Consider the following 22,633-nt stretch of genomic DNA (forward strand, 5'->3'; position numbering starts at 1 on the left):
AAATTTTTTAAGGTGTATGTAGGGATCCAAGTTCATAATTTTTCCCTGGAGAATATCTAATTGCCCCATGAGCATTCATTGAAAAAACCGTCCTTTCTCTAGTGACTCACTATATAAAGGCAGATCTGTTTCAGGGCTCTTTTGTTCCTTGGTCATTTTTACTATCCCTGGGCCAATGTCACAAGACCTTAATTACTATAACTTCATTATACAAGTCTTCCTCAACTTACAATGTGATTATGTCCTGATAAACCCATCATAAATTAAAATATCTTAAGTCAAAAATGCATTTGATACACCCAATCTACTAATCCTTAAGGCTTAGCCTTAGAAGTGTTCAGAATACTTACATTAGCCTCTAGTTAGTCAAAATCATCTAACACAAAGCCTATTTTATAATAAAGTGTTGACTCTCTCGTGTAGTTGATTGAATACTGTACTGAAAGTGAAAATCAGAGTGGTTGTCTGGGTACAGAATGGTTTAAGTGTACCGGTTGTTTACTCTCATGATCAGGTGGCCAACTGGGAGCTGAGGCTCACTCTGGCTACACAGCATCAGAAGAAAGTATCCTACCACATTGCTAGACTAGGAAAAGATCAAAATTCAATATTCAAAGTGCAGTTTCAACTGAATGCATACTGCTTCCACACCATAAAGTCAAAAACTCTTTAGTTAAATCATTGTTAAGTCAGGGACTATCTGTACAACTTTGTGCCTGGGAAGACCAGTCTCCTCAACCTTACTGTGGATATTCTTAACCTTTCATATTTCCATCTAAGTTCTTCAAAAACCATATGGGATTTTGATTGGGATTGCATGAAAATCTATATAGATCAAAATGAGAAGATCGACATATTCATGATATTGAACCTAGCTGTGTATGTACATGTTATCTCTCTCCACTTATTGTCTTTCTAAATGACTTTTAAAATGTCATTAAATAAATTCTCTTCATAAAGACTTTTTACATCTGCAGACTTATTGATAATTTATAGTTTTGTCACTATTGTGACATGTTTTAAAAATATACATATATCTTCTATTATTTAGCCACACTTATTCTAAACATGATAAACATAGATAAAATAATTACATTTTGCTTCTTTCTTATCTAATCTTTCTACTTTATATTTATATTTGTCTTACTGTGGCAGTTAGGAATTCCAAAAGTATTTAATAGACAGTCTTGTCTTGATTCTAACATTTCATCATTAAGAACATTTGCTATAAAAAAAAAAAAGAACATTTGCTATAGTTTTTGGTAGATACTTTTGGGGATTAAGGAAGTTCTCCGTCTATTCCTAGTTTTCTAGGAATGAGTATTACAAATGGGTATCAGTCTTATCAAATTTTATTCTGGCATCTATCAAGAAAATTATGTAATTTTTCTCCTTCAGTCTGTTAATTAACAAGCTTTTACATTTATTGTGCCTTTGATCTTTAGTTTTCCAGTCTCCTTTCTTCTTCTCTGACCTTCCTGACTTCTATTTTTTTTTGTATATTTTTTATTGGAGTTCGATTTGCCAACATACAGCATAATACCCAGTGCTCATCCCGTCAAAGTGCCCCCCTCAGTGCCCGCCACCCACTGACTTCTATTCTTGATTTACACTTTCACCCAAGATTTTTCTTTCAAAGTCATTCTCTTTCTTCCTGGTCAGTCCTAGGATGGGGAAGACTGTAGACCTCAGAGTTGTTCATACACACTTGAATGAATAAAAAATGAAGTATATAGTAAATGCCAGGTATTTGAGGTGATTACCCAAAACTGATCTTCAAATTACATTTATATAAGGTTGTTCTTTTTTGGTGCTAAATAAAACAAGGCTACTTGAGATGCAGTCCCTTAGAGACATAATTATCATAGAAAGTTTTTCAATTGAAATAGTGTTTCATCCCCTAGAGAAATAACAGAAAGTCATTAAGCTATCTTTTGAATTTTCTTTTCAAGACTATTCTTGACTTCAAGTACCAGAACTCAAGCTCCCCCGTTACAGCAGCTAGCAATTAGAGGTAATAGATTTCAAAAATAAGCATTTTGGAAAGATGCAAAGTGCTGCTTATACACACTCTGTAATTCAACATTATCACTCAGAAGGGTCAGCCCATACCTCAAAACCTTGGTTCAGAACCTAAACCAGACCAGCTACAATGATGATCTAATTTGTAACAAACAATCCAGAGATGGAGGGAAAAACATAGGCATTTCTTTTTGTTTAAAACAAGGTGAACAAATCTGATTTTGGCCATGATGCATCAAGGGGGTTTATAGTTCTAGGGAAGTCTGGGCAGGTTCTCTCTTAATAAAAGATTATATGTTTGTTTATTCATTTAATAGGTGAAGCACCCAGTGCATGCTGTGCGAGGTCACAGAAATGCAAATAAGACACAGCACCTATCCTCACAGAGTTTAGCATTTAATGGAGGGCATGGACCACCAAAGCAAGATGCCAAGTATGGTTAGTATCTATAGTAGGCATAATGGAAGGATCTCATGAAACTAATACCTAACCTAGACATGGGCTGGGTGGGTCCCAGGGGAGGTTTCTGAGAAGTGGAGGAGGGGGTTTGATGACTTCAGATACAGAAGTTCTTTAAGTACTCTGCAGTCCTAAACAGTATATATAAAGGTAGTATTCTTTGGGGGGAAACACTCCATAGCTCCATGGTGTAGAACAGGAGAGGGAAGGAAAAAAATCTGTAAGATCCATGGACCCTATCCACAAACTCGCCCCATATGACCCCACTGCCCATATACACATACAACCCAAGAAGCTACGGTTTAAAAAAAAAAAAAAAAAAAAGTCAAGATCCTCGAGAGATACTTGGAGAAACGACTGAAGATGAGTTATCACCCAGGTTCCTCATCTTTCTCGTCTTAACATGCCTCTTGGTATGCTCTGGGCTCTACCCAATCTGCCATCTCCCCCTGCTAGTAAAAGTGTGAACTTAATACTTTTTAAAAGGTGACAATACCTTAATTTTAAAATTAAAGAAGTTGAAACTACATTTCTAAGCTCTACAAATACTAAATTCTAACTATTTAGGATGTTCTTTAGAAAAAAAAAAAACATTGCAAAGTTTTTTTATTGGTCTATGTAATTATCCTAAAATCTGTTTTAGTCCATCATGTGCATCTATTTGACCAAGGATGTTAGACAAGGTATGTTCTAGAAATGAAAAGGGATACTTATGCAAATGAAACAGAAATCAGCAAGCAACTCTATAACAAAATACTAAAATCTTTAGTTCTTAGAAAAGCAATTAAACATCACAATATAGTATTAGAGTCTATATCTGACTCCAAAGAGCCCACAGCCACTTCCTCCAGTAAATAAGTTTTATAACAGTATTTAAAAACAGTGCCTTTTCAGTTTGTGATTTCTACCAGCCTTTAATCACTTTTAAACATTTTTAATAACTATTAAAGACTGAAAAAAAAAGATTTTGATCTAGCCTAAACAAAACATTTAAGTTGTTTTAGAGGGAAATAAACTTGGCTTGACTGACAAATGTGAAATGACAAAAATTCTAAAGCACAGGAGGATGTAGGGAAGGGTAGTACCACCTGGAACAGGTATGGAAGTACCTCTCAAGTAACCTACACCAAATGTCCCTTAAATATAACTGACATTAAATGCAAAATGACATACAAATACCCGAAAGGTGTCAATAGTCTCAAGTAAAGTTTGATAAGTAGACTGGCCTATGGGGACTATCAAAAGACACAACAGCAAAGCTTGAAGTCACTGAGGAGGGAGATGATTAAATTCAGGCACCAGCCTACAAGCACATCAGTTAAAACATCGTGCATTTAACAAACAAGCATTGAGAACATGCCTTGCACTCATAACTATGTGAAACAATGAGGTAGTTCTAGATGACAAGGGTCTAATAGAAGCACTCTCCATGGAAAAGAACTGCAAAATATGTACAAGATGCTAGGCAGGTGGGAATGTTGGGCAGAGAGGGTTAGAAGGAAGAGGAGAAGCCCAATATGCCTGGTGTGGCAATCAGGAAAACTTCAGAGTAGCATCTTGAAGTAGTCAAGGACTAAAATTGGTACACAAACGGACAAGTGATGCATGTGAATGGACAAAAATCACACAGTTCATAAAATGATGTGATAAAGGACTTCACATTTCATATAAACATCATCCTTTAAAGAAAACAAAAACTATTAACAAAATGATCTTTGATGCTAATCTGAAAGGTGTAAATAACTATTGATGGAATTAGGTAAGGGCTGTCTGGTATTCAAAGTACAAAAGCCAGACGAAGCTTACAGCCATGATAAGGGAGCAAGTGGCAGCTGACAGCCTGGGAGGGTGGTAGTGGAGTGAAGACATTTGCACTTGCAGAGGCATAAGAGGGAGAAGGATATGGCACACTGAGGGGGTGGGCAGATGGATGACTAAAGGAGAGTGCATGGGCATAGGAGAGGAGGTGTCCAGACAGAGGCTATGAAGGTGGGAGAGACTCTGCAACCAAGGCCTGAGAGGACTATTCCATAACATAAAAAGTTGGTGTTATCCTCTGGGCAATGGAAAGCCACTGCAGACTTTTATGAAAGAGAGGAACATAAAGCATATAACTTAGAGGGATATTTCCAGCAGCCACATGGAGACTGGGAAGGCACAACAGATAGTCAGGAGGGGATGGGAGAGATGGTGATTTGACTTGTGTCAGTGACAGTGAGAATGAAGAAGAAAGGATTAATTCAAGACATATTTAGGAAGTAGAAAAATCAGTATAATATAACTTCTTAACTCACTGGTTTAGGAGTAAAAGATAACCAAAACTTAGGTTTGGTAACAGAATGAATTAACAGAAAAGATGACTTGAGATGATTATTATAACCAACACTTACTTTTCTAAGTCCTTCTTTTTAAATTTAAATTCAATTAGCCAACAGTAGTATATCATTAGTTTCAGATGTAGTGTTTAATAATTCATCAGTTGCATACAACACCCAGTATCTAAGACCTTTAAAATACCAACTCACTTAGGGGCACCAAAGTGGCACCTGGTCAGTTAGATGTCTCTTGATTTCAACTCAGGTCATGATCTCAGGGTTGTGAGATGGAGCCCCAAGTCAGGCTCCATGCTCAGCATGAAGTCTGCTTAGGATTCTCTCCCTCTCCGTCTGCCCCTCCTGCTTGTGCCCTCTCTCTCTAAAATAAATAAATAAATCTATATAAATAAATCAATAAATATTTATAAATAAATAAACACCAGCTCATTTAATCCTCACAACAACCCTATGAGGGCTCTAATTTTCAGATGAGAAGATTAATATACAGAAAGGTTAAATAACTTCTCCAACTCACTCAACCAGTAAACCGTAGAGCCAAGATTTGAACCCAGACACACTACTACAATGCTACAGCATAACAGACATGATCAATTAAATGTCCCTTAGACATGTTGGACATCCAGGGAGTTAGTTGTGTTTAACTGGCATTTGGAAAACAGAAGTAGGCTTCAAAAGAGAAATCAGGGTTAACAATATGGATTTTAGAGTTATCAACATAATTGATTCCTGAGGCCATGGGAGAGAGAAGATGACCATTCAGAATGAAGGGAAACCCAGAAGGACACTAGTAAGATTTTTTAAACAATAGTCCACAGTCACCAAAGCACAGAGGAGCCAGCTTAAAGACATCAGGACTTTCTCCTTCTTGTGAAACAGGGGAGCCATTCAATATTTGCTGTGTGATAAATCTAGCATTCTCAGCTAAAGGTTCCCTGCTCAGATAACATCAGAGAGAAGAGAAACCTAATGGAGTATGAAATGGAGAAAACAAACAAACAAACTGATGCTCTCATTTCTTGGAAGAATGATCTGTATCTGCATTCTCAGGAAGTGGCTCCTGCCTCCAGTGTATCAGCAGTGATGCAAACTCCTCTCCTGAGCAGCCCTCTGATCTCACTCATCCTCTCTCCACCCTCCGACCCCCCACAGAACCCACTACTATTGAGAGGGTAGGGCCCCAGCCATACTGCAGCAACACCAGGAGCACCGAAGCAAGTAAGAAAACGTTCCCTTGCAAAGACAGTACAAATGAATTAGGGCTTCTGCGAAAATCAGCTTTTCTTTTTAATGGGCTTTACATGACTCATCAGCTATGAGGTATGCAATGCCCGGAGCTCTAGCTATAAATCCACCAAGTGCAGAGGGCAGAAGAAAGGAAGGGTAGCGAAAAGATGAACACAGATCTCAGGAAGCTTTCATCCTAAAAAGAGAAAACAGAAACAGAGGGAAGTGGTGAGCATTTCCTCTTTGAGCACACAAGTACTGAGGGTCTCGAGAAGGCGGAAACTGGATCAGCAGCGGAGGCAGCCTGAGTTCCGGGACCTGTTCAGAGGTGCAGGTCTCGGTTGCTATGGTGCCATCCTGCTGGCCGCAAGGTTTCATCAGCATTTTCTGCCACAGTTCCTGTCGTGTGGGTAGCAGCAGCAAACAAAAAGAAAAAATAATGGTTTTTGTATTCTAATAGCTGCAACCAAGATGGGGATAAACTCCTTTGGAATATATTAAATCCAACCTGATGTCTATGGGTAGGATGCCCTCATGAATAAACACTACTCCCCAAAATATTTTTTTTTCAAAACTGTGTGTGTGTTAATAATCCAAGAATCTAGACAAAGTCAACTTTTAATTAAGGCTTTTTCCCCCACAGTGATTCCTGACAATCGGTGTTCAGGAGTCACAGGAAAAAAGCCTGAACTCACAGCAAAGACAACAAAATGAGGAATTTGGTCAGCGGCCTGGAGTGGAAGTCAGGACATCGCCTTGACTCTGACACCAACCAGCCCCATGACCTGTGTGTCTGCATCCAGATTCCCTCTTAGTGTAAGGACTTGCATAGAGGGAAGACTATAAGATGAGACACAGTGAGACTCGGCCACCTACAAGCCAAGGAGAGGAGCTTGGAACAGATTCTTCCTCATAGTCCTCAGAATAAACCAACCCTGCAGACATCTGCATCTCAGACAATAAGTGTCTGCTGCTGAGGCCACCCAGTGTGTAGTGCTTTGTCACAGCAGTCCCGGCAAACTGGTGCATGTCCAGAAGTAGACAGAATTGTTTAATGAACATCAGACCCCATCAGAACCAAACCCCAGATCTTTCACTCCTGCATACTATCACTAAGCATCTATAAAGGGGGATCCCTGGTGGCTCAGCGGTTTGGCGTCTGCCTTTGGCCCAGGGCACGATCCCGGGGTCCCAGGATCGAGTCCCACATCGGGCTCCCGGCATGGAGCCCGCTTCTCCCTCTGCCTGTGTCTCTGCCTCTCTCTCCTCTCTCTAGGACTATCATGAATAAATAATTAAAAAAAAAAAACTAAGCATCTATAAAATATACGGTCCTTTCCTTAACATAACCACAATACCACGGCCAAACCTAACAAAAGTTAACAATTACTTGGGGGGCAAATTTAATTCATAGAAGAAATACACCTAATACTAAAACACATGCTTACATAAAGCTTTCCCCCATTAAAGCTGTAACAATATTAAAAATAAAATCCCAAAAACCCTTAAGCTTAGAGCAATTCCTTAATCAGCTCTCTTATTCAACATATTATCAGAGAATAAAAATCTGTTACTTTATTAAAGTTAAGAAAAGAAAGGAAAATGCAGTCAGTATTCCTATCCACCATACAGTAACTGAAAATGTATTTTTCAAACTCCAACCCAGAAATTCAGCATGTGTCTTAAAGTCTTTAGTTTAAAAAAAAAGTTAACATGTGCAGTGGTATTCTATGTTAAATCACACATATTCTAAATACATGAAAATTGGCATGGTGGAATTTGAAACCTCTACAAAAAAAATATATATATATGCATATATATATAAAAACACAAAACTATACCTTGAGGGAAGGAGTATAAGTTGTTGTTTTTCTAAAATTTTAGAAAAGTTGCTCCCAACACTTCACCAATTAGACAACTTCCAATCACATGTCCTCTTCAAAAAGGTTACTTCTTGCCTACATAATACAAAGAGAAATGTTAAAGTCAGAATTGCTTACTTATAAAAGGTTTTCAAAAGAGTCTTTTGAAAAGCAGTCCGCTCCATCAACTTTCAAAATCAGGCATCTCTGTAAAAACCCACAATCCAGCTAATTAGTCTCAGCTGTTCGTCATATGGCCTGCAGACCAGTCAAGTGATTTTGCCCATTTTGAGCTTACTAAAACCCAATTCCACTGGCCTCTCAGACAGAAGGTGGCTGTATTAACCTCTTCTGGTGTTAGAAGGCTAGACTTTCTTTCCCCAATCAAAAAAGTAGAATATTTGTTTTCTTAAGAAAGTCTAAGTATTGCATTCTCCAGGCCCTTAAAGGTTATATTAACATTGTTTCTTCACAAATGCAATGCCTGATACAAACCAACAACACAGGAGATCAAATGGAAGTGCAGAAGGAATGGGGCTAGATAACTTACCAGACCTCTCCTGGCCTCCAGACCCATAAATAAAACTGTCTACTGGGAGGTGCACCCAGAATTTTTGCCAGCATTTCAAATTCAACATATCCTGCCCTTGACTTACCTCCTTTGCTCTTCTTTCCAAACCCTGCTTTAGACCCCCTTCTCTTCCTGTGTCTTGAGTAACACAATCCCAACACCCACCCAACAAGAAATCTGATGGTCCGCGGTGACTCCTCCCTCTCTTCCCCTCCCATTTCCAACTGGCCACCAAGTTCTAGAGATCCTTTCTCCTCCCACCTTTATTCCAAGTTTTTATTAGTTCTTGTCTAGACAGCTACAATCAACCACTTACTTGGTTTTCTGGACTCCAACCTGGTCCTGCTACCAATCCACCTCCCACACCACACCCAAAATGATCTTTCCAAAATGCAAATGGATGTCCATCACTCTCCTCTGCAAAACCCGTCACTGACTCCTCACAAGCTCCATAATAAAATCCTTACTCCTTAGACTTCTGCCTTCGGTATCACCCACCATCCCCTGCTCCCTGACTCTAGCCACAAGAACTATTTATAACTCTCTAAAACCAGTGGTTTTCAAAATGTGAAATCAGTATCATCAGCATCAGCAAGACATGGTTAGAAATGCACATTCTTGGGCTCACTCCAGGTGTACTGAATCAGAAGACATCAGGATGGCCACATGGTCTCTGTTTTAACAAGCCCACCAAGTGATTCTACTACACAAGAAACCAAGAACCGCTGCTCTAAGCCCACCAAGCTAGGTTCACCAAAACAAGTAGCCCTTTGGCTCCTTCTGCCAATAACACTAAGTTAGATGCCCTTTCTCTGTGCTTACTCTTTCCCAGAGCTGGTCAACCCTAATGGTGATATCCAATTTATTCCTCCCTCTTGGTTGGTAACTATCTTGGAGACAGGAATTGTATCTTTAGTTCGCTCATCCCACAATCACTTGCTGAGCATATAACGTGTCCCTGAGGTGCTGGGCTTAAACTAATTAATCTATTCTTTGCCTCTAGAGGAAGCCACCCTCTAACTTTGGCAGCTTGATGTATGACTGAAAAGCCTATCCAATCTATAAATTCCTATCACTAACCTCAAGAACTGTGGGCAACTAAAAAAGCCCGAACATAATCAATCTGAAATCTCTCAGGGTGAATGTCATGGAATTTTTGGTTCACATCTGATGTTGACTCAGATGGACAGACATGGTTTATAAAGGGAGAGAGAGTGCATTTTCATGAAGATTTACGTACTCCTCTATATTATCTCACAGTAACCTCTAGAATCTGAAGAATAATAAGGGAATGTACCAAGATTTTTAAATCCCAGATTAAAATTCATTAAATTAGCTTTTCTTAATTACAGTAGTTGAGGAAAGTTTCATATTAGCACTTCAGCATGCTTAGGACTCTCATAGGGATTTCGATAAAATGTTAATTCTGATTCAATACATCTCAGTTCTCCACTTCTAACGAGTACCCGGGTGATTCCCAGGTACTACTGATGGTCCTCATCCAAGAATAGCACTTTGAGTAGCAGGTAAAGGTAAAACTTCTATTTTGCATAGAACTATTGGTCTTCCCATTACAGCAAACTTTTTTTGACCCCTCTGTATTGAAAGCTTTCTAAAATGTCTTTCCAACTTCAGGATAAAGATGGCTTTCTAAAACACCTTAGTTCTGCTACATCCCCATATCTAACACAGCAAAAATAGATGGGTTTTCTTTTAGACATTAACTCACAAGGACAAAGAGAAAATGATTAGAAACAACAGCAACAAAACGTGGAAGCTAGAAAGTAAATGGACAAGAGATAACTGATTACCAAACCTGGGAAAGGTAATTCTTTATCTGCCACTAGGGAAAGCCAAAAAGCAAGTCATCACAGGATCTGCAAAAGAGCTCAGGCATTCAGAGCCCCCAAACATTCCTGGAGGTGACGGGATGGTAAAGTCAAGACTAAAAATAATGGAAGTTTGCTTAGATCCCAATTCTCTAAATACTGAGATACCTCCACCTCCCACCTACATGCTAGAACTTCCAGAATGCAGGCATTCTCCACAGGCAGGTGGTTCAAATGTTCTTCTCTGGAGAATTCACCTAGCCCCAGAGGGAAGACCTAAAGGAAAAAAACAAGCCTGGGACATACTGATCTGACTAGAATTATGAAATAACTGTTGAGGGTGGGGATGGAAATGGCATACACATGTGATAGAGGTAGGTGGGGAAACGAGTTAAAATTGTCTTTCTCCATGGTAAAGCGTCTAGTCATAGGCATTTAAATAAGGCTTGAAACTGAAAATCGACCATAGAAATATCCAGTATGTCATTTAGAGACAAGGGATGTCTCTAAATGTCTGACGAGCAAGTCACCCAATTATAAGAACTGAAAGCAGTTGTCTCTGCAGAGCAGGAAATGACCTGGGGGAGGGAACTAATGGTTTTTTTTATAACAGGCCTGTCCATCTATAACCTTAGTAAAATTTTAAAAGTTAACTCATACAAAATACAGTAGTACATCTCACTCCCCTTCCATGGTTTTGCTTTCTGGGGCTTCAGGTACCTGGGGTCAGTAGTGGTCCAGAAGTGGATGATCCCTGAGGATTCGTCAGAAGGCCAATAGCTGCCTAACGCTACATAACAAAGCCTACGTCACTCACCTCACTTCATCCATCATGTAGGCATTTTATGATCTCACATAATCACATGAAGAAGGATGAGTACAGCACAAAAAGATATTTTGAAAGGGAGAGAGATGGAGACCACATTCACATAACTTCTACTCAGTATATTGTTATAGTTATTCTATTATTGTTAATCTCTTACTGTACCTAATCTATAAGTTAAACTCTAGCGTAGGTATGTACGTATAGGAAAAAACATAGTATACGTAGAGTTTAGTACTATCCACAGTTTCAGGCATCCACTGGGGACCTTAGAACATATTCCCTGTGGATAAGGGGGAACTACTGTTAAATGTAATGTCCATGCTTTACTTTTTTTTTTTCTTGGAGATTCAGGGCATCACAATAAACATCACTAACTTGTTGTGCTACCTCCTCAGCATCTAAGACCTACAGTATTTAGATCCCCTGCTGGGGATCTAGGCTCTGGAGACTCTGAATCTCAGCTTTATCACTCACTGGCTGTGTGATCTTCAGCAACTTCATTAACCTCTCTGTGCTTCAGTTTCTTCATCTGTGGAACGAGGATAATAATAGGACTATTTTGTAAGAATTTAATTATGTGATACATATAAGTGCTTAAAATAGTGGTCAGCCCATAGTGTTCAGTAACAGCTATCTTTATTAAGGTCTGTTTCCCCCTGTAATAAATGCCTCCTGACCACCATACTGATTCCACCTTTTATTCATTTATACTAATTCTCCTTGCTCCCACCTCCAGCCAGATGTCTCTCATCATAGTAATCAGAATGCGTTCCTAGAATAACCACTTCCCCTTCCAATGCTGTTTCTAATTGACAAAGCACCTGGGAACCAAATAATCAAGCTTCTTAGAATTGCACATTGGGGATCCCTGGGTGGCTCAGCGGCTCAGCGCCTGCCTTCGGCCCAGGGCGCGATCCTGGAATCCCAGGATCGAGTCCCATGTTGGGCTCCCTGCATGGAGCCTGCTTCTCCCTCCTCCTGTGTCTCTGCCTCTCTCTCTCTCTATGTCTATCATAAATAAATAAATCTTTTAAAAAAATTTTTAAAAACTGCACATAAAATGGAGGAAAGTGGGCACCAAGGAATGTTCTGAAAGTCTCTCTGTGAGGCAGAGCAACAAGTTTCAATATATGAACCATCTATCTGACTACTCAGAACCCTTTTGGGCTTACTTCCTAACTATCAACTGTAGATCAGTAAGCTGGGTGACACTTAGGGTGACCAACCATCCCAGTTTATCCAGGACTGTTTTTGTTTTAGCACTGACAGTCTTGCATCCCTGAAAACCTCAGTCCCAGCCCTGAGAACCTTCCTGAGCTTGTTTCATCATCTGTAAAATAAAGGGTAATATCTACTTTGAAAGTCTGTTGAGGATTAAATGAGAGAATATTTGTATACAACCTGAAAAATAGTAAGCACCAAGTGGTAGCTCTAGCTACTGTACTAGTTACAGTTACCAACTCTAATATCAGTGGCAAAATAAATTTTCTTAGATGCTTACCATGTAACTTGGTTATTTTCTTCCTGGCAAAAATAATGTGCCTTATATACAATAGATATTAGGAGACTGAAATGTGTGCCTCTGTGAATTTCCTTCTGCCCTTGTCCTACACAGTTTTATTTCAGGGACTAAGACATATTAAAGATATTTAATATTTCAACATTGCTGACATCTCCACTGGGCAAAAGCCTGGGAGGATCTAACCATCTTTTGACACATGTATCTTTTTTTATACAATGGGAGACCTGGGGTATTTATGTGAGTAGCTGCTTCCAAACCTTGGACCAATCAGCATGCCACCTCACAAAGAAGGACATCAGGCATCATACCTGACATTCTTTTTTGTTCTCCCAACATCCCCACCTGGTGCCCAAAGCCTGTGAGCACAGGAAATACTGGAAAACCACAGAACCTCAAAAACGTTGAGGAGCACCCAGTCTAACCATTGGGGTTGGAGCCAGGACTAGATTTCTCCAAACTGGCCTGATGCCCACTGGCAGCAGAATCACCTGGAGTACTTGATGAAAATCCAAAGTCCTGGGTTCTATCCAGGCTTCTGAATTAGGATCTCTGAGAGAGAGGCTAGGGAATTTGCATTTATAACAAGCTTCCCAGGGGATTCCTGGTTAGCTATAAGAAGGTTTGAGAGCAGCTGTTCTAGGGAGACAACAGATAGCAAAACATACAATTACAGTTGGTCAAATGACCTGTAAAGAAGACCATATTTCACCTCTACCAGCCTCCTATTTCAAATCTGTAAAATAAGGATACTAATACTCACCTAGCAGGATGGTGGTAAGAATTAAATGAGGTAAATAATAGCCTTGAACACGGTTTCTCACACATAGGTGCTCAATAAGTATTAATCCTGCCCCCTCCTTCCTTATGTATTGCATTCTAATGAAATTTTATAGCAACAGGCCCCTTTTTTGAATAAATGTCACCAAAGAAAGCAGATGGCTAGCCTAAGTTGAGCCTTAATGTTAATAAGTCACGGACTAAAAGGCGGAGGCCAACAGCTTTAACCAATGATTGAATTGCAAAATGTCCCTATGGACAGAGCTTCTCAAACTTGAGTATGCATCAGAATTTTCTGGATGGTTTTAAAATACATACTGTGGGCCCTACCTCCAGAGTTTCAGATTCACTACTTCTGGGCTGAGAATCTGCATTTCTAGCAAGTTCCATATGGTGCTTGCTGGTCGGCCCCAGAACCACACTGATCATCACTCTGCAGCCCCAGAATCCAAAATCTAATTGATCTGACACTTTGTAATAAAAAGGGAAAACTATGCTATATGCATTTCCTGTTTGACAGCAGACTGGTTAGTTCTATGTAAATAAAGAAAAAAGTAATAAACCAGCAATTTCCGAGGTGCTGCTGCCTCTGCCCTTGAGAATCTTTGTGGTCATGTTCTGTGAACAGTGCAGAGAGAAGGCTGGGAGATTTGAAGGCCATCTCCCTGCTCACCCTATGTGCGACCCTGAGTGAGACACTTGATCTCTCTGAGCCTCGGTTTACATATCTGGAAACAGGGGTGGGCTCAGTCACTGATTCCCAAACCTGGTCGTGCACCATTAACCATTTTGGCAGCATTTCAAAGAAAACATGGATTCCCCAGCCCTGACTGTAAACGAACACATTAGGATCACCAAAGGAGAGACAGAAAAATGTGTGGCTTTGTGTGGGTATGTTTTAATAAGTCTTCCTGTGTGATTTTCACAGGCAGCCAGATGTGAGGAACCATTACCAGGGTGATCTTTCAGGCCTCTTCCAGCAGTTCAGCTCTCGGATCTTTTTGATTTCTAAGTCCCTATGCCCTGAGTCTGTGCTTACCGAGTAACTGTCTTCTTTTATATTTGCTCCCCATGGAGTTTTACTACAGTACATTAGTCCTCAAAGAAAAAAATCTAGGCTGCTTAACAGTTCCACTTCTCACATATCAATAAACTAGCATTCTGGTTTTAGTTTAAAAAACAAAGTCCAATGTAAGAGAAAATGGGAATCACATAGGACAAAATCTGCAAAGTAATCTTCTCTATCACCGACTGCTCATTTACTGTCACTCATTATTAACTTAGCATCTGTCATGTGCATGTATGATTCTAGGGGTTAAGCACATAGCACTTCACAAAACACACAAAGTTCCTGCCCTCGTGGAGAGAACATGTTAGCAGCAAGAGACAGACAATAAGTGAACATAAGGATAAAAATATTTCGAATAGTAATAAACACTGTGAAGACAACAACACAATAACAGGATAGTGAGTGACCAGCAGCTACTTTCAACAGTCACCAGGGTGAAAGCCATCACCCACTTCTTTGAGGGGATGATATTTAAAATGAAATCTGAATGATGCCAAGGGACCAGCCAGGTAAGGATCTAGAGAAAAACACATCGAGGATGAGTTAAGGGCAAGTGCAAAGGCTTTGAGGAAAGAATGAGCTTGGCATCTCCTAGGAACAGAAAGGAAGGAGATGAGCCTGGAAGATGGAGGCACAGGGATGAGCTGAGATCATGGAGGTCAGGATGGCCCAGATCATGAGGACCCCAACAGACTACGGTCAGAACATTTGAATCTTGTACCAACTGCAATGGGAAACGGCAGAGGAATTTAAATCAGAAGAAGGATGTGATCTGATTTACATTTTTAAAAGATCACTGGCTTTGTGTGAGGAATGAGGTGTGGCAGAGGCAGTGGGAGGGGGCAAGAATAGGACCAGAAAAGCAGCAACAGAGGGAAGAAATCATGGTGGCCTTTAACTGGCAGCTGGCACACGGCCATAGTGAGCACTCAGATCTTTCTGGATGGCTTTAACTTAGGTTAAAATCCTAATATACTGGGCAGCCTGGGTGGCTCAGCGGTTTAGCACCACCTTTGGCCCAGGGTGTAATCCTGGAAACCCGGGATCGAGTCCCACATCAGGCTCCCTGCATGAAGCCTGCTTCTCCCTCAGCCTGTGTCTCTGCCTCCCCCTCTCTCTCTCTGTGTGTGTGTTTCTTATGAACAAATAAATAAAATCTTTTTTTAAAAAATCCTAATATACTTGTTTCACTTCCTGTAATATTTCAGAAAGGTCAAGGAAGAGACACTGGTTATTAAAGTTCCACCCGAAAGTCATTTCCTTCAAACAAAACAACACAACTTTGTCTTGCCCATGTTACACCTGGTTACAATCAAGAAATATTAGCATAGGGACATGGAGAGAACACAATGGAGAACCAGCAGACAGACTTGTTTTCTAGAACCTTCAATGTCATCAATTAACCATGTGGCATTGAACACAGTTCTAAACCTCTGAGGTAGAAGGCAGGCTGAGCTACCCGGTTTCTACAGCCTACCAGCCCTTAAATTACATGATGCTGTAAGTATAGTAAATAAGGTTTCCTTAGCTGGGTGGCAAAACGGGCTGATGACTTAGGGTAGGCAGTTTTTGTTGTTGACCTTTAAATCTTTCAGGGAGGCTCTAGATAAGCAGAAAACCAGTATGAATGAAGAAATTGTCCATCTCAATATATCCTTGAGAAACTCTAAAGTCCAAGGTACCCCTGGCACAAGTGTATGGTTGCTGGGTGGAAATTTGGGGAGTAGATACTCCTGGCCAGCTGAAAGCTCATCGTGCATAGGTGCTGAGAGCACAGGTCTCTGAGGAATTTAGAGACCAAGCCTTTAGTCACAATGCTCTCTGTGGGTTTCTGGCAGGCTTCCACTTATGCTGAATCACATGGCAGACTTCAGACAGGCTGTCATCACAGGGTCCATTTCTATCAAATGGTCCACCTGGCATTCCCATAAGGACCTACTCCATGTGACCTCGGAGGGTGACGGTTCTCAGTCCCAAATACCCAAGAGAATCCTTTGTGGGGACTTTAAAAACAATATCAATATCTATGCCCTATTCTACATTTTATGACTTAGAATTACAGTAAGAGAGAGATGTGAAAGACAACAGTCGTAGAGTCAAGCTAAGTTAACTTTATCTGATGGAGAGAATGTGTAACTCAGGAAAATGCAGACAAGGGAGATTCAGTGATTTGTCTAAGGCAGAGTTTTTCGCTCTCGGCACTGTTAAACTTTGGGCAAGATAATCCTCTGTCATGAGGGGCTGTCCTGTGCCTCTCTATCCACTAAATACCAGTAGTAACTCCTTGATTGTGACAACCAAAACTGTCTCCACACATTGCCAAATGTCCCCAGGGAAGGAGGAGGTCAAAATCAGACCCAGGAACCACTGGCATGATATCACATAATTATCAGCAATATTAGAGACTAAAACCCAGGCTACAAACTCCCAGCTAGGTTGGCTCCCCCACATTCAAGCAGGAGCTCCAGAACAAGGGATGAGTCACTACCTGAGGAAGCATCACAACTCAATTCATGGCTTTCTGTGCCTAAGCAGAGCAGAGCAATGGACACTTAACCTTGCCTCTGAACACGGAAGCCCAGTCAGGAATAGCCAGCAGCTTGTTTGGCCACATTGGTCTCCTGTATTTAACTAGAATAACACCTTACCTTTTCAAAGGCTGTAGACCTTTTTACTCATTCTTGGGGTCACTCCCTTGTAGTGGTGAGATTTATTATGAAAATTAATCATGTGTTGTAAGAAACAAAGAAATCCTGACTACCACCATAGGTTACATTTTAAATTTTGGGGGTATCTCAAATGAACATTTAAGTCATAACCTATTTCTATGCATCTTATTCCTCCCTATATTACAGCTACTATAACCAGAATAAAAACACCTTATCATAAGGTTTAGTTAGTTGGCTGAGAACCTGTCTTTGTTTTTAATGATACAAATACACAGTAGATAAGTAACCAGTCATACCCAGATAAGAGTTGACCAGCCCCTCATGTGGTGGGATCAAGGCAGGATAGATAAACTGCAGTTAATAAGAACGAACAGATTTTTTAGTCTCTTGGCAACCAATTTTATTATTATGCTTTGACCTGGCAGCTGGCAAGGCTTTATATGCATATGAATCAACAAACCTATGAAAAAACAAGATTAGTGGCTCTGAAACATGGTATTCTAGTGACAAGAGAAAGCATGTTCATTTTCAAGGCTGCTTTCTTAAATAGGTATAATTTTAAGATAATAATAAAATAACCCAGTGTTTTATAAGAACACTTATCGATAGGGAAAGGTACCTGTATCTATATAATTTATTCATCCTCCCATATCTCTTCCATATTTATTGTATCATAATGTGAGGGGATGGGGGATTTCATAGGAGTAGGCCACAAAGCAAGCAGGCTGTCAAGAAGACAATACTGGGTTGTTGTGGAATTATTGTCAGTAAATCCACGGTAATCAAGGCATCTTATAATAAAAACTTAAAAGGGATAAAAATGTTAACACTACCTCAAAAGGAATAAAAACACATTGAATGACAGGCTTTCTGGCATCATCACAGGGAATACAACCAAATGGTTGCTTTTGACAGTCCTTTGGCTCTCAGAGAAAAGTCAAGCGTGTCTCTTGAGAGTGGCTTTGCCTGCCACATTTGGATCTGAGGACTGGAAGGACAGTATGATAAGGGAGTGATCATAGGATGGTGACAACAGAAGTGATTTAGAGTGGAAATTATTGAATCACTATATTGTGCACCTGAAACTAATATAACATATAACACTGTATGTTAACCCTACTAGAATTAAAAAAAAAAAAAAAGAAGTGACTAACGGTCAACATAAATATATATATATATATATAAAACATAAATATAGATATATAGATATAGATATCTTATGGGAAGGCATTATGCAATAGACAATCCACTGTGCCTGGAATTCCAGTCCTGGCTCTGTCACTGACTCTGTGATCCTACAAAGTGACTCAGAGTCTGTGGAGATGAATTTCCTTAACTATAAAAGACTAAAATAAAACTAAATCTTCTTCAACTTCCTTCTATTTCTTATACTCCTTGAGTTTACAAGTCAATCCTCTCTGTCCTTAAAGTTTTTTTAAAGTAATCTCTACATGCAATGTGGGGCTTGAACCCTCAACCCTGAGATCAACAGTCACACGCTCCACTGACTGAGCCAGCCAGGCACCACTTGTCTATCCTTAAGATGGACACATGTGCAGTCACCAAAATAAGACATAGCTCAGTCATTCTTTGGACATTATCATGATCAATTCATTTCCTATTCATAAACAGGGGTTTACCAAACTAGAGTTGCCAGATTAAGTACAAGATACTCAGTTAAATTTACATTGCATAAAAACAACAAATAGTTTCTTCATGTAAGTATTTATGGAACATACTTATAGTAAGAAGTTATTCATTGTTTAACCAAAATGCAAATTCTTTTTTTTTTTTACCTGCTAAATGTAGCATCCTACCTCTGACCCCACATTAAAAGTTTGATTTTTAAGAAACAAAAGTCTGATTCCATATATGTGGGTAGTTCTAAGATGGCTGGTGCCCTAAATGGGAGGCCTTCTCAAGGGTAGCATATACAGAGGCAATAAACAAACAAATAAGTGAAAAGAAAAAATAACTTTCAGTTTTCCTCTTGAGTAAGTGAGGCATCAAATTTTAGTTAACAGTAGGTAAGATATGAGTAGACCTCACTCATACAAAACAAAGAATGTGGTGAGCCTTCTGTGCTGCTTGACCACACAGGAGGCCAACCAAGCTGGATACTCACTGCTCCACATCTCACCCTCCGGACATAAAGTTAATTACAAACCCTTTATCTCATCCTCCAACTCAGTGCTCCTGTCTGCTTCCAAAGTAATCAGCTTAAGGGAAACCAGATCATAAACTTAAACTTCCTGACCAAGAGGCAGAGGAATAAATGTGGTCTAAGCAAAAACTGCACAAGGCATGAACAGCAAAAGCAGTGAAAGGGAAAAATTACTCTCTTCAGAAGATAATCTTGTTTTGATAATACCATACAATCTTAAAAAAAAAAATACCATACAATCTTGCTTTTCAGGGGCTCACACTATTTTTTGTTAATTTTAGCTTTATTTAAGGATAATTGACATATAAAATTGCAAGATATTGAAAGTGCACTCATGATAATTTGATGGACATTTACATTGTGAAAGGATTCCCACCCACCCACCTAGTTAGCTAGGAGCTCAGACTTTAAATATGCAAGCTCTTTTATTTTCAGGAGGTTTCAAATATATAATTTACTAGGGAAAAAAATATATATATATCCCATGTATATGTAAAAATAATCCTTTTCCATATTTTGCAGTGAAGATACAGATAGGACAGACACATTCCAAGATAAGTTTAAATAATAATGGATGGCAGATTCAAGTTTTAAATAACTTATAAGGTCAATTTCCATACTCTCTAGGCTGATTAATTCCATTTTCACTGAGAAAGGGCAGCAGGAAATCCTACTCAACTGTAGCCAATACTGCTCTATCAGAAGCTGCAGGACAAGATGGACTAAAATAAGATATTTATAGATGTTGGCTAAGAAAAATTAAATGTATAGACTATAAGTTTTCAATTATAAAAATAAATCCAGGTTTATTCATTAACTTATTGGCATACTCAGCAAGAGCTTATCAAACATATAAGACTCAAAAAATCAAAAAATGAGGGCACCTGGGTGGCTCAGTGGTTGAGTGTCTGCCTTCAGCTTAGGTTGTGATCCTGGGGTGCTGGGATCAAGCCCTGCATCAGGTTCCCTAAGGGACCCTGATTCTCCCTCCACCTACGTCTCTGCCTCTCTCTCCCTGTGTCTCCCATGAATAAATGAATAAAATCTTTAAAAAAAAAAACAAAAACTCAAAAAGTGAGCTGAAGTCATGCTCTTCCTCCAGGATAATAGCCTCCAGGATATTACAACCTAGCCATAAGACATAGAAGGCAACATATGCATAAACAGTTGATGTTGATAGTCTGAAGCAATTATGTAATTAAATGCCAAAATGTGTGTCCGGAGTTGCAATTTCAGTTAGAAGCCAAAGAGAGATTAATTGTAGTGCAAAATATTCATCAATAAATGAATTTCCATTTTCTTGAACTGGAATTCAGCACAAGCAGCAGTATCACTGGAGGCAGGCCCCAAATGCCCCCACACATTCCGCCCAGGCTCCTCACTGCCACCGTGGGAAGAACCCAAAGCCTTTACCTTTCCAAGGAGGCTAAAGCCATTGTCTTGGGAGAATAAGAGGATAGAATAGAAGAGACATAGGAGATGTTAGTGTAACTATGGACATTGCTTCTCTTAGGTGAAGTGTGAAGGATCAGAGAGAAAGCAACAGTAGAGTGATCCTCATTTCTCAGCTCTCATTCCCTTTTCATTCTTTCTACACATATTTTTTAGAGCTTATTACATGCTAGAAACCATTCTAGGTGCTATGTACCCCATAGGGAACAAGACAAATTTCTGACCTTCATGATGTTTATTCTACCAGTGGGAGACAATAGCGGCATGTGTGTGTGTGTGTGTGTGTGTGTGTGTGTGTGTGATGACAGTTACTGCTATAGATACTCCAAAGAAAAGAAAAACAAGGCAAGGTAAGAGGGCAAAAAATGGTGGGTGGGGTGAGGGATGTTATTTTAGATGGGATGGTTCAAGAAAGCCCCTTTAAAGAAATGACTTTTGACTTGAATGAAACAAGTGAGAAGAACATTTGAGGAAGACATTTGAAGGAAGAACATTCCAGGCAGAGGAAACAGTAAATGCAAAGGTCTTAAGGTGTGGGTGAAGTGGAGTAGACAAGGGGAGAATGATGGAAGACGAAGCCACATACCACATAAGGTGTTTGTAGGCCATGATGAGGACTTTTTCTTCTGAGATAAAAAGCTCTTGGAGAGTTGTGAACAGAGGAGTGAGTGGCATAATGAGCTCTGGCTGCTGCGTTGACAGTAGACTGTAGAGTGTAAGGGCAGAAGCAGGGTGGCTCTGCAGGGGGCTTTTGAAGTAATTTCAGTGAGAGAAACGATAGGATCTTGGTAGAAGCAGTGGAAATGGTGAGATGGTTTTTAATCCTATATAGATTATATTTTTTCAAAGTAGAACCATTGAGACTTGCTGAAGAATTAGATGTGGGAATGAGAAAAAGAAAAGAATCAGGGGTCACTCCAGAGTGTTTAGTCTGAGAATCTAGAAGAGTAAAATTGCCATCAACTGAGATGGGAAAGATTAAGTGAAAAGCAAATTTGGAAGGGGGAAATCAAGAGTCTGGTTCCCAGAGATTGCTGCCCACTCTCAAACCCTTACATCTGTTCTAAACCAGAGCAACAGAAATTGAGAAACTGATCTTAAATTTCATATGAAAATTCAAGAGACCCAGGATAGCCAGAACCATTTCAAAAAAAAAAAAAAAAAAGAGCAAAATGGGAGGACTCACACGTCCTACTCTCAAAACCTACTACATAACTACAATAATAAAGACACTATGATACCAGCATAAGGACAGACAAATAGATGAATGGAGTAGAATTAAGGGAATAGAAATGAATCCTTACAAGTTAAGAAAGAAAGGTTAGGAGAAAGGAAAGAAGGTGGGATGGTAGGAAGAAAGCCTGAGATAGCTAAATGAGTTTTCCTCAGGCATGAAAATAAAATAAATTCATGATTGAAAAAAGAAAGAAAGAAAGAAAGAAAGAAAGAAAGAAAGAAAGAAAGAAAGAAAGAAAGAAAGAAAGAAAAGAAAGAAAGAAAGAAGAAAGTAGGAATGAAAACCGACATAAAATACAGGGAAAAAATGACCTTCAGTCAGAATCTTTCAGTACTTTATTAACCTTTCTTAATCTCTAACCATCTGTAGAACCCTGTTTTCCAGATTGTTTTGTCCGTAAAGCAAGTTTTTAGGAAGGCAAAAAGGGGGCCGGGGGGGGGGGGGTGGTTAGGAACAATGGATCACGAACAAATTAACTCAGCAATTATTACAGAAAACTTCTAGGTGGTAACACTACTCCCCCCCTCCCAACACCCGAGTAAAGAGCCCACCTTAACGGGATAATCCATGGAATAAGAAAAAAAAAAAAAAAAAAAAAACCAGCTGTTAGCCCA

The 22,633-nt window shown here is 39.6% G+C and overlaps 1 protein-coding gene across 2 annotated transcripts in view; it reads right to left on the reverse strand.

Moving 5' to 3' along the window:
* Positions 1-22,633, reverse strand: part of RAB27A (RAB27A, member RAS oncogene family) — a 71,887-nt gene that overhangs the window by 48,386 nt on the left and 868 nt on the right. For both annotated transcript variants that reach the window (XM_072808720.1, XM_072808721.1), the window contains exon 2: positions 7,883-7,999. The gene's annotated coding sequence lies outside the window, so the exon portion shown is untranslated. The remainder of the gene's footprint in view (positions 1-7,882; positions 8,000-22,633) is intronic.

Source organism: Canis lupus, chromosome 32, assembly GCF_048164855.1.
Source record: "Canis lupus baileyi chromosome 32, mCanLup2.hap1, whole genome shotgun sequence".
In the NCBI taxonomy this organism is placed as follows: Eukaryota; Metazoa; Chordata; class Mammalia; order Carnivora; family Canidae; genus Canis; species Canis lupus.